Source organism: Zophobas morio, unplaced genomic scaffold (genome assembly GCF_036711695.1).
Source record: "Zophobas morio isolate AGI-343-1 ecotype UQ-CSIRO unplaced genomic scaffold, CSIRO_AGI_Zmor_V1 ptg000023l, whole genome shotgun sequence".
Lineage (NCBI taxonomy): Eukaryota > Metazoa > Arthropoda > Insecta > Coleoptera > Tenebrionidae > Zophobas > Zophobas morio.
Window position 1 is genome coordinate 12,418,565 of NW_026972128.1, and position 12,922 is coordinate 12,431,486.

The following is a 12,922-nucleotide window of genomic DNA, read 5'->3' on the forward strand; positions in this document are numbered from 1 at the left end:
TGTTAGATTTTGGTATCTACAGTTTTGTTTGTAATTTCGTCAGTGTAATATCATTTTATTAATGATTTTCTTATCTGAAATGTGTAAAGCTTTGATGAGTCCATAAACACTTCCAGTTGTTTTCATTGTTTGTAAATTCAGAGTTCATGATTTTTAACTATTCATGGTTCTGATACAAATTTACAACAATCATGTAAATGTCCATATAACAAACACGTGACGGAAATTCATTTATTCGGGCCTAATTTATTTTCGATAACAACGATATAATTAAGTAGTTCTGAATGTTTTTACTTAAGTTAATAACACATCTCATAACTTCTCACTCAAGATTTAATAAGTTCATTTATTGGCATTTAAACTAATCTGAAACGTTCATCCACACTAAGGTGAAAAGACTTTGAAAGTTTACATCGATCAAATTAGTAACAGGTGTGTACACCGAGGGATGTGGGGTTTAATTTGTGCTTGTTTTTTTAATTGTTTCTTGTGTATCACCTTTCAACAAGCTGAATTTGGACAATTTATTGCTGAGACATTTTCGCACCAAACCCTCCTGATTTTGATTATGACCGTATTTAATATTCGTGTGTTGTGTTTTTTGATTTAAGCATTAACTTAAATTAATGCATGATTTAACATCATGTAAATTTTTGTTGTTTAAAATTTTTTATAGAGTGTGGAGTCATCAAATGTTTGCTTCATTTCTTGAAATCCTAATTACAGTTTTGGAAATTTCTTTCTACCCTATAAAATTTTATTGGCAATAACGAGACGGACAGTAGTACAATAGCAAGAGATATTTACAACTTAAAGTTGTCGCGTGCCGGTAATCCCCAGATGTTAGAAAGCAGAATAATCCAGGTTCGGACAAGGACCATCGTTATTCACGAACAAATAATTATTTTATGAGTACAACTACCTACTAAATGTTCTCCGACATAAATATTTCTTACCATTGTACCACAGTACGCCTCGTTATTGGCAATAAAATTTATAGGGTAGAAAGAAATTTCCAAAACTATACTAGTCATTCTGCGAATAAACTCCAAAAAAATGGGATTTCAATTTTAATTGACATAAAGATACAAAATCGCGTGTTGAAAGCGGAACACATGGTTGCAAGCTAAAACTGGCAGTTCTCTGATATCCAAAAACTTCATGCAGCATATGGTACAATATGCGGCAGGTTTTTTGGGCATAGAAATGTGGTGTGTCTGGAATTTTCCATTACCATTTGTTTCAAAAACGCACCTAAATCAGATCTTTTTTTCTTGGCAAAATACTTGGAGCCGATGTAGACTCTCAAGTGTGAGAAAGCTGTCGGCTCCAACTCTAATTAAATCTGACAAGCTGTAATATTTTGGGCGGTGCCTCTAGCTTTAAATTCAGGTAGTCTATTTAGTCACGTATCCATTGCGTGCATTAATAACATGGTGATTATCAAACACCCAAAATACCAAAATGTTAAGTTATGCAAATTACGGGGGAATGGTAAATACTCGAATCAAAACCAAAAGTCTCATTTAAATACTATTTTTAAAACGTTAAAACCAATACTTTGTAGGTACCGATATGTATCAATTCATAAATATTGTCGTAGTGTATTATTCAACACTAATTAATTCACCTCCTTAGCGGTTGAATTACATTATCAAGAGAAATTGGTTAGATACGTAGTACGAAGTCTTGAAAAACTCAAAGTTGTGTCTTTGCAAATTGTGTGAAAAATATGCACAAAACATGTGCTTTCTCGTAAGTACATTGAAATAATTGTAATAAAGTTTTGCTGATATATTATATTTTCAGGGGTAAAAACACATTTATCATATGTTTCTGGTTCAATTTTCCGTGTAGAAATATGTAGAAATGAAATGAATACAAAAATCACAAAAAATGTACAAACCAATAACACTAAGTCATTTCTCCCTTCGTTGCCCGACAAACTTTGTTTCAGTTCTTTTAACTGCAATTATCGTTGTTTTCAGACACATTACTTCTAGAATGTTAGAAGGCCCCCATAGACTTTACACTTTAATATAAATACACACAACATATGCTACGACCAATTTATCACAATAACAAGTAAAAATCCTCACACTACGTTTTGTCTGTCGATATACATACTTACGGAACAATAGCAAATTTTACGCTTTATGCCGATCAAAATAAGGACGTAGTAATAAAAAACCGGAAGCTATTTATTCCTCCAATAGGAATAACAAAATACATTTTGCTCCCAAATATTTTAGTGTAAAAGCTGGTAAAAATATTTTTAAAATTCAGTGAAGAAATCATACACTTACCTCGTTGTGCGTGGAATCCATTATTTGCATTTTAAGTCGGTGTCCTTCGGCAAAGCAGCCACTTTAGTCTTGCGGATGCAAATGATATAGTAGACGAAATAACTATGCAATTAGTAAACATAACTATATTGAACTATACACTTAGAAGACAGTAAACTGCTAAAAGCTACAGCAATGTACTTAAAATTTATTACCATACATTTTATCATTAAAGATTAATACACGTCGTAAATGTTTATTAAATTACAGAAGTACCTTTTCTTATACCGCAAAACCACAGTAAACCAGTGATTGTGTCAAACTACAAAAAACTTTGATTTGAATCCACCACATCTTACAAGTATGGATGAATGATCATCTTACAATAAGTAATATTTCTGATGAAAAACTTTGGGAATATTTAACCTACTTCTCATAATTCGGTCAAAATTCATGGAAATCACTAACAACATTAACACTATAGTAAATTAAGTCAATTGTATCACAAGGCCTTTCATTTGGCCACAATCCCTAAAATACAAATACACAAAACGCTCAAGACAGCTTTTGCAGACACTCTTTGTACAAAAAATAATTATTATAACCGTATGTACATTTTACATTTTATGCTATCAACAAAGAATACACAGCAAGACTTTAAACTTGACAACTGGACGTTATCGCTAAAACTCCTTGAAATAACAGCTCCACTTTTTGGGAATTTTTGACTTCGATTACATCGAATTTAAAAAATTCTGTTATCAGTACTATTTATTGCTAACTATAGACTATTATTGTAACAGTTAGGACGACTACACCTTTGACGAGACGGATTGACTTGAAACAGTAACATACTTCTTGCACTACCTTCATGGTGATGTGATAGTGCATTACAATCACAACTTCCGTTTTTATATTGTGGTAATCCGAACATCTGAAACAATGACATAAAAAACGCATTAAAACAGTGTGGTGTCGAAAAAGAAGAGAATTAGTGAAACATTATTTCCGTCACCTTGGGAACATATTCCGCAAACTACTAATTAATAAAAACCCATTAAACTTTTATTATCACCGCACTGGCTATAGTTAATTTGTATAATTGCCCACAAACTAAAAATGTTTATGACCCATAAATTGTGGCAGAATAAATAATATATGTTAGTATACCTGTAACTGTTTCATTTTTATTGCAAAATGGCGGCTACATTTTGTCATTTATGCATAATTTCGTTTATATCTGTTTTATTTACGGCTTTTTAATGGCTATTGTTAACTGAAAACGTGCTCAGAATATATTGTTTTTTTCTTCTGACGCGAAGCGCAAAAAGTCCGCTTCAGTAGATTAAAGTCGGGCTTTTAAAACTTCATCAAGATGGACAGATATGGAAAACTGTATTAACACATATAATAAGAATTAAAAGTCCAAAAGCACAAATAATAATTATCCATGTCTTTTATAAAATTGAAATGTGCTTCACTAAATGTTTTGTCGAACAAGATCTGATCCGTCATGATCTAAATTCTAAACATACCCTATTGTTGAACAATTTAACATGTTTATAGATCAATTTGGACAGAGACGGTTCCGACCAAGGAATCCTGGAGAGTATTTCCCAAAAAATCCAGGCATCGAGAATTCGTGTTTTTGTAAAAAATAATCTTTAAAAGTTAGAAAAATTCGTTCCGGCTTGTTATATATTTCATTTCTGTATACTTCGCATAGTCATAGCTAATCTGAAACACTAGTCTTTAATCGCAGCCATGATCTTAATCTTGTTAACAAAATGGCTTCTGAAAATAAAAATGTTGGCCCATTTTTTGCTTCCTATTAACTTTAAAAGCAATGAATCGTCTGTTTGTACTACACTTAAATCAGTAAAAATAAAACAAAAATCAGAGTACAGAAATAAAGTCCCAACATATTTATTAGATTTGTCTTAAACTGAACGTATGCCTTCGATACATGGATAAAAATAACATACAAATGTTCACTTTTAGGAATTACCTGATACAGAAATAGATCCCTCAAATTTTAACAGACCTTAATGACTTGTAACAGTTAAGTTCCAGAATAGTTGAACTGTTGGCTGAGAACTTGCATTTATTTTTTCATTCAATTTTTCGTATTTGAACATTAAATTCAAATACGCTTTTAGAAAAAAACAGGTTTAAGGTGATTTGGACACAACTTCCCTCGCCCCTGACATACACTCCAATAAATCCCAGATCGAAAAATTATAAAATTTGATTTGGCGATTTTTTTTTTATGACCTCTATATATAAATATAGATAATGACAGTCACAGCGTAAGAAAAAAGGTGCAGCTTTGCGTTACGAACGCTTTGACCACTACACTACCCGGCGTTGATACACAGTTCGCTTAAATTAGTATAAAAAGCTGATTTGTCAACTATAAGTACACCAGTATGTTACTTTTCAAAATTCATATACATAGTATGCATTTATCATGAAAATTTTGAGGTGACGTATTCAAATTGTTGGTGGGAATGATTAGACGAATTTTTGTTAGCGTTTTACAATCTACACGATATCCCCATCATAAAAGTTTGACAAGAATTGGTCCGGTAGTTTTAAAGATTATCTGTCTAATAAAAAACAACACAGACAATAGAACAGACGAAAATGGGGGTGATCTATTTATTTTTTCATTCACATAGACATATTACGTATTTATTGCGGCACATTTGTTGAAAATCTTTAGAAACTTCAGGATGATAATCATACAAAACAGTTGTTTTAAGCCAAATTTGAACTCTTATTGGTTCTTCCCTCTTTTCATTATTTTAAAAGAAGAAAATCAATGATTTAAAAGAAAAATCCATAATTACGTACATCGCAAAAAAAAAATCAACGAATCGAACAAATCGGTTTTGGAGTAGTTGATTGTGTTCAAAAGTAAAAAAAACACTCACTTGAAACGTAGGCCTTCCAATAACGTGACTAAATATTGTGAAGGATAAAATATATAAAATGTTCTTTCTACTTCCCGAGTTAAGGAAGTATTGTAATCGAGTCCAACGGCTCTACTTTTGTTTTCTCGACTACGAAGAAATAGGTCTCCTGTTTCCGTCCGTCTGTCCGGATTTTTAATACACCGATAATCTCCGAAACTACTCGATCGATTATTATTAAATTTTGTATGTATATTAGTGATATCGTGTTGATGGTAAACACTAACCAAAATTTGGCTAATCATCCCCACTAACATTTCGATGACGTCATCTCCAAAATTTAGTAAAATAATAGTAAATTTATTTTAGTTTATAAAATAATATACTCCAGCACTTATGATGTTATGAATCCATTTTGAGTTTTCACCTTGGACATTCAGCAATCTTGCAAAAGTTTTAAGGTAATGATAAGTATGGTAAATCGTTAATCGAAATTTATTCGTTTATCCCTCCTTCTCCCAAAAAAATTGATGGTGTAATATCAAAATTTTACCGAATAAATCCTCTCTGAAATATGCAAAATATTGTGAATGCTGATTTATCAACGCACTAATTATTTTTGAAATTACTTACACAGGATGACTCACAAAAATTAATGAATGAGGCAATTTATTATATTGATTAAATCAAGAACGACTAACTCCATTTTCCCGAAAATATGGGAACACACCACTGTTATAATTAGTATTAACTGCATCTATTCAAACTGATATGTGTCCTTGCAAAATGTTGATGACGTCATCATAAAATTTTATAATGTAAAAACTCACTTGAAACAAACGTATAGCAACGGTTCTTTACCTTTACTTTAACAACACCACATACTTAACTTTATTTTAACTTATAAGGGTTGGCATAAAAAAATAAAATTCGCAAAATCAAATCTTTTAATTTTTCGAAACATCTGGATTTTTTGTACTGTACTTTAGCAAGGAAAGTTACGTCGAAATAACCTTCGAACAATTTTTGAGATTCTCAAGAATTTTTTATAACAGTTATTTTTGTTACAAGTACCAAGGCAAAGCTCCCCAAAAACACCTCAACAAATCTCTTAATACGACTAACGTGACCAAAGCAAATATTTCTCGAAAATACATAGTGGGTTGCCACCAAAGTAACCAGATTTATCAAAGCAAATAGTTGCCAGGGTAACTGTTCGGGGAACTTTTGAGTTTTTTTGGGAGCGTCTATGAAAAATGATTTTTTCTACTGCGCACGTTTTTTGATTTTCTAATAGAGCTATTAAAGCACGCAAATGACGTCACAGCAGTTCGTTAATAGCGGAAAGGCGTTCTTTAATAGATCTGGTGTAATTTACATCGGTAAGATTAGTAGCCATGACGTGAAATGTCAGGTGAATGTCAGTGGCAAATATCAAATTAAAATTTCCCGTATTTCCGGAGGCGTAAGGACATCATTAACTTCTTCACAAGACATTTGACCAATTTTAACTTACAAAAACTTGAATTGATTCGAATTACAGTTCTTGTTGTGAAAATTCGAACCTCAAATATTTCGTGGTTGGTTTCAGACCAACCCCATCACCAACCACGACAAAATTCCCTAGATTTAAAAAAAGACAAATTTCAATTAAATTTTGTGAAAAACGTGCACGGTAGAAAAAATAATATAAATTACTCGTTCATAAGGCCATTGTGGCAGCCATCCTTTATATAACTCGCGGCTTCGCCGCTCGTTCTTGGATTCATGCCTCAATATTTGCCTTATGAAACTCGTTTTTTAATATACTATTTTCTACTCATTGAAATGCGTTATTTTGACATTGCCGCCAAATTGAATTTCAACCACTAGAGGTTGTAGTAATCGGACTACCGCGATTTGAAACAATTTGACATTTTTAATAATTTGTTGATAAGAGAAATCTTACCTTATCGGGGCCGTCCAACTTAAATTGTTACGTTTATCTTTAAAATTCTTAGAAAAAATAGTATATGGGCCTCGTGGTTGATAAAATTTCAACGTTTCGAGTTCCTCACACACTCTCAATGCTGAAATTTTATTTCAACCACTTGTCGCATAATACATATACTATTTTAATCCCGAATGAAAATTTTCATCGGCTTAAAAATCTATTCAATTTTAATTTGGTCAAAATTAGAGTCCAATGTTGTGTGTTGTGTGAAAATTATTATTGAAAATGTCGCCGGCAATTTTTTTTTTCTATTTTAGATTTCCCAAAATTTCAAAAATTGTGCTGATCTCGTTCATGTTCTGAAGATTTCTATGAGGTGAGTTTTGAGAATTGTCTTCTTCAGGAATTTTAGAAACATCGAAATTTTCTAATTTTTTAAGGCAAATCGCAAGGTATATTAAAAAGCTCAACCCCATGAATGTTGTATCCAGGTGTTAGAATTATAATGTAATATTGTAAGCAAAATTTTAGCCAATGTATAAAAATAGATAACTTAATCTTCTACTTTTTAAAAGAAAACACAAAATAACGTTGGACATTATTAAGCTAAAGAGGAGAAATCGTCACGCGTTATGAGGTGCACATCGTTGAACTCAAATTCGACAGGTGTGAAAACTTCAGCCTGCGCTACATCATGAGTTCAAATCAAGCAAAAAAAAAAGTATTGGAGCAAGAAGCTTACTACATCTTTCATCAATGATTTTTCAAATAACCTGTATTCAGTAATTATTATTATCTCTTCAAAATATTAAAGACGGTAACACATAAATTTCACTAATGATAGTATTCATGACGCTGTAAATATCAAAAATTTAATAGAGTTGTCTGTTGGAATCATTTTTTGGAGTAATTCATCAGCGCAACCTTCGTGATGAATTTGTATTAAAGCAGATGTTTATATCATGCATGTATAATCCTTAAATGACACAAGACGGCAGTTAGAATTAATTTTTTTCCAGATACCTACATAACATCGTCTGCAATAGTAGTAGTCGCAATTTAAAACTTTAAAAGATCGTAGCAATTTACATACATAAAAGCGTAAACCGTAATTGATGAAGTAAACGTTTTTGCGGTTATTGAATTAGTGGCAAGTAAAGGACAGGTGATTTGAATAAAAATTCAATGCAGGCCAAAAAGAGAAATTAAAGTCGGTATAACTAGGTAGATTCTCTACAAACAACAACACTTAAACTTATCTATTTATAAAAGGTACAAACAAAATACATATTTGTGTATGATCAAAAAAAAAAAAAAAACAAACTGCACACAGTACTTTCGCACAACGGTAGGTACTATATCTAATCTGCTATGCTATACTTATATTATAATTTATAATATTTGTGCCTCTAAACCATAAACTTGAGTTATCGTAAACTGACACTTATCAATTATCACTCAATGATTAGAAAGAACACTATATTATATCATTTGGTTAAGGAAAGCCCCAGGCGTGCACAGGTAAACTTTGGGAAATCTGAATATCCTTGTTTTTTATATACCTCCTGACATTTAAACCAGTGCAGTGACAACGAAATGTATGGATGGAAGTGGAGTCGTTTTCATTTTTCGTACAGGTGTCGCCGCTAATTGTAAATGACTGTTTAGAAAATCTGAAATCTGTTGAATTTGTCAAGCATCAGTAATTTTCATGATTAATTTATGATCCTGTTTGTATCTCGAACCACTGCACTTACGCTGTTTCACAAGCAAAGTGACAATGTTTATTAAAATTCAGTTTATTTTTATGTAAATTACAACAATTTTGTTGTCTTGGATGCAAATATACCTAATGTTTCAAGCAGCACTTGCTAACTGTGTGTAAATAAAATTTAATAGTGTACAGTTTTATCCCCTTAAAATTAATACTTTTACTGGAAGACCTATGTCTGAAGAACTGAAAAATTTCCTTTTAGTTATGAGATTTTGTTATAAATTATGTTTATGAATAAATATAGTCATTTATTATTATAACGATTGTCCATGAAATACAGACGGACGGTAGGAAGTTTTTATGGATTCCTCTGTTGAATACATATTGGCAGGAATGAAATGTACGGCCGGTAAATTTATGGCCTGCGTTGTTATGCACAACAGAATTAACTGTGTGCACTATTCAAAATGTACTCGTTAAAATTTTTCTGCGGCTGTAATGATACACGGATGGAATGTGCAAAAATTTAGTTTTAATGCTTTTCGCATTGTCATATAGGGCACCAAAAAATGCGTTGCGTTTATGAAAATTTTGTAATCCATTTTTTTAGAATTTTGGCACCTTGAAAAGTTAAAAGGTTGTAGTGACTGTACAAAGACACCTGAAACATTTAAAACTTGTATTTCATCGGAAAAATATATTTGGAACAGCACTATACTACACTCTATTTTCTCTACAAAATTTTCAGCGATTTGTAATCCCTTATTAGCAGAGTTCCAGAGTTCCTGTATACACTAATGAGTACTAATAACTATTTTTACTGAGGTTCGCTCAGGAGTATAGTAATCGGTCCATCGAGCGACTTGCCACTTTCATGTTTTGTCCACGTTTCATGACCTCCAGAGTACGAAAAAAGTGGTCTTCCGTTTCCGTGTGTATTTGTCTGTGAGTTTCTATCAATTTTTATGAGACACATAATTTCAAACTACTGGACCGATTGTTGTAAAATTTTGTATGTACCTATGTTAGGAAAACATCGTGTAGATGGTAAAATGCTAATAGAAATTTGGCTAATCATCGCCACTCCTGCACTTGTGATGTACGAATTCATCTTGAGTTTTCACCTTAAGACATCCAGTCTATTGAGAAAAAAATCGGTCTAAAGAGTTTAGAGAGTACTTCCCTCGCTGTCGGAAACGTGACGACTGCATCCCTATTATTTTTTTTTCGCAGTAGATTTTTAAGCATTCGGTTTTGTAGTTCCTGAGTAAATCAATAAAATAAATTTACGCATTCATTATTTTTTTGAGTCACCCGGTGTATGCAAATTCAAAAAATATGAATGGGATGATAAATTACGACTACAGACTCATCATATTTTGTACATTCTAGATAGGATTTTTTTCGGCAAATTTTTGAGCTGACGTCATCAGTTTTTTGGAGAAGATAACCAAATATATCTTGACTAAAAATTTATAATGCTCTTTATAATCTCAAAACATCTGCAAGATTTCAAAACATTCGGTTCTGTAGTTCCTGATTAAATCAATGAGATACATTTACGCATTCATTTTTTTTTGGGTCACCCTGTATATGCAAATTGAAAAAATATGAATGGAATGATAAATCACAAGAAGAGACTCATAATATTTTGTACATTTGAGATAGGATTTATTCAGCAAAATTTTGTGGTGACGTCATACATTTTTTAGGGGGGATGAGTAAATACATTCTGATCAAAAACATACCATGCTTATGATAACTTTGAAACATCTTCAAGATTTCTAAGCATTCGGTTTTGTAGTTCCTGAGTATAATCAATAAAATAAATTTACACATTCATAAATTTTTTTGAGTCACCCTGTATATGCAAATTCAAAAAATATGAATGGAGTGATAAATCACAAGCACAGACTCATCATATTTTGTACAGTTTAGATAGGATTTATTCGGCAAACTTTCGAGCTGACGTCATCAATTTTTTGGAGGGGATAAGCAAATATATTTTGACTAAACATTTATTATGCTCTTTATAACCTTAAAATATCTGCAAGGTTTTAAAGCATTCGGTTTTGTAGTTCCTGAGTAAATTAGTAAAATAAATATACACATTCATTAATTTTTTTGAGTCACCCTGTATATGCAAATCCAAAAAATATGAATGGAGTGATAGATCACAAGTACAGACTCATCATATTTTGTACATTTTAGATCGGATTTCTTCGGCAAACTTTTGAGCTGACGTCATCAAGTTTTTGGAGGGGATAACCAAATGTATTTTGACTAAAAATTTATTATGCTCTTTATAGCCTTAAAACATCTGCAACATCTCAAAGCATTGGGGTTAGCAGATTCAAAATTAGATTGCAAAATGTTGTTTTATAATTTTGATTTTTTTTCCAAAAATCTGGAAGTTTTGGGTAAAAACTCAATTCGGAGTCGTAAACTACAGGTGTAGGACAATGTTATTTTATACAATTTAAAACCCATTTACTATGTACAATTTTGAAGTGACGTCATCGCATAAGTGGTGGGGATGATTAGACAAATTTTATTTAGCGTTTTACCATCTACATGATATTCCTAATATAAGTACAAAATTTCACAACAATCGGTCCAGTACTTTCGGAGATTATCTGTCTAATAAAAATCCGGGACGGCAGACAGACGGACAGACGGACGGACGGACAGACGGACAGACAGACGGAAATGGGAGACCTATTTCTTCGTCTTCTAGGGGTGGTCATGAAAGATCGAGAAAACGTAAAAGTAGAGAGTCGGCCGACGGACTCGATTACAATACTTCCTTTGCTTACGCTCGGGAAGTAAAAATCAAAATTGTATAACACATTTTGCAATTTAACTTTGAAAACGCAAAACGAATGCTCTGAAATCTTGCATCCGTTTTTTAAGGTTATCGTAATCATAGTAAATTGTTAATCAAAATGATGACGTCATCTTACAGTTTCACCGAATAAATGTTCCTTAAATTTTGTAAAATAACCTTGCTACGAGGTAAGCGCCAAATATTCTCGGCCTGATATATTTGCGATTGCTCGTCGGGAAATTTGTACAACTCATAAAAGACTAGAGGGTCCCCGCAGTATGTGTGTAAAATTTCAAGCCCCACTGCCCATTAGTTTTGATACATTTGAGGAGTAAACTTTGAAAAACCATGCCTGTTTAAAATTGAAAATCGAACGGCAATAAAATTCTTAGCAAAAGATGAGATTGCTCCAAAGGATATTAAGGACAGCATGGTTTTTGTGTTTGCTGAAGCTTGTCCTTCATATTTTACTAAAAAAAATGATCACAATTATTTCGCATGGGTTAAGAAACCCTTGAAGACGAACCATTTTTCCAAAAAAATCATGGCAACAATTTTTTGGGACTGTGAAGGCATGTTGTTGATTAATTTTAAAGGACGAAATACCACTGTCAACGCTACATATTATGCTTCCTTATTGCATAAACTACAAGAACGTATTTGAGAAAAAATGCCGAGAAAACTAACAAGAGGCGTTCGATTGTTTCATGACAATGCACCCGTTTATACCGCATGTCTTTCTCAAGCTGCTATAGAGGCCTGTGACTTCGAGTAACTTGATCACCCACCCTACAGTACTGACATAGCTTCGAACGATTATTAACTGTTCTCTAAGTTAAAAAAAGACTTGCAGGGAAAACGTTTGGGACGGATAAAGAAGTGCAAACGGCAGTACTACATCATTTTAGTGATAAAGATTCAAATAATTTTTTTAAACGGATAGAGCTGTTAGTTGAACGTAGTTTTGAATGTATTGAAGTTAACAGAGATTATGTTGAAATATAAATATTTAATTTTTTTCCATCAGGTATCTTTCTTTGTTAGGCCGAGAATATTTGGCGCTTACCTCGTATATCTGTGAGTTTTCACCCTGGGAATCCAGATTTTTGGTAAAGAAATCAATGTTGTATAAGAACATTCTACAATGTAACTTCGAAATTTCCAATTTTCGTAATACTCACCCAACATAATACTCGGAACGTTTTGCTTATGTTATACAGGGTGTTATTGAAAGTACAACAAAATTGA

General features: G+C 32.3%; 1 protein-coding gene across 3 annotated transcripts in view; it reads right to left on the reverse strand.

Annotated features, from left to right (window-relative positions):
- Positions 1-2,452: 2,452 nt before the first annotated feature.
- LOC135134756 (protein doublesex-like) overlaps positions 2,453-12,922 on the reverse strand; it is a 214,930-nt gene continuing 204,460 nt past the window's right edge. For all 3 annotated transcript variants that reach the window (XR_010281374.1, XM_064063584.1, XM_064063583.1), the window contains one exon: positions 2,453-3,219. The gene's annotated coding sequence lies outside the window, so the exon portion shown is untranslated. The remainder of the gene's footprint in view (positions 3,220-12,922) is intronic.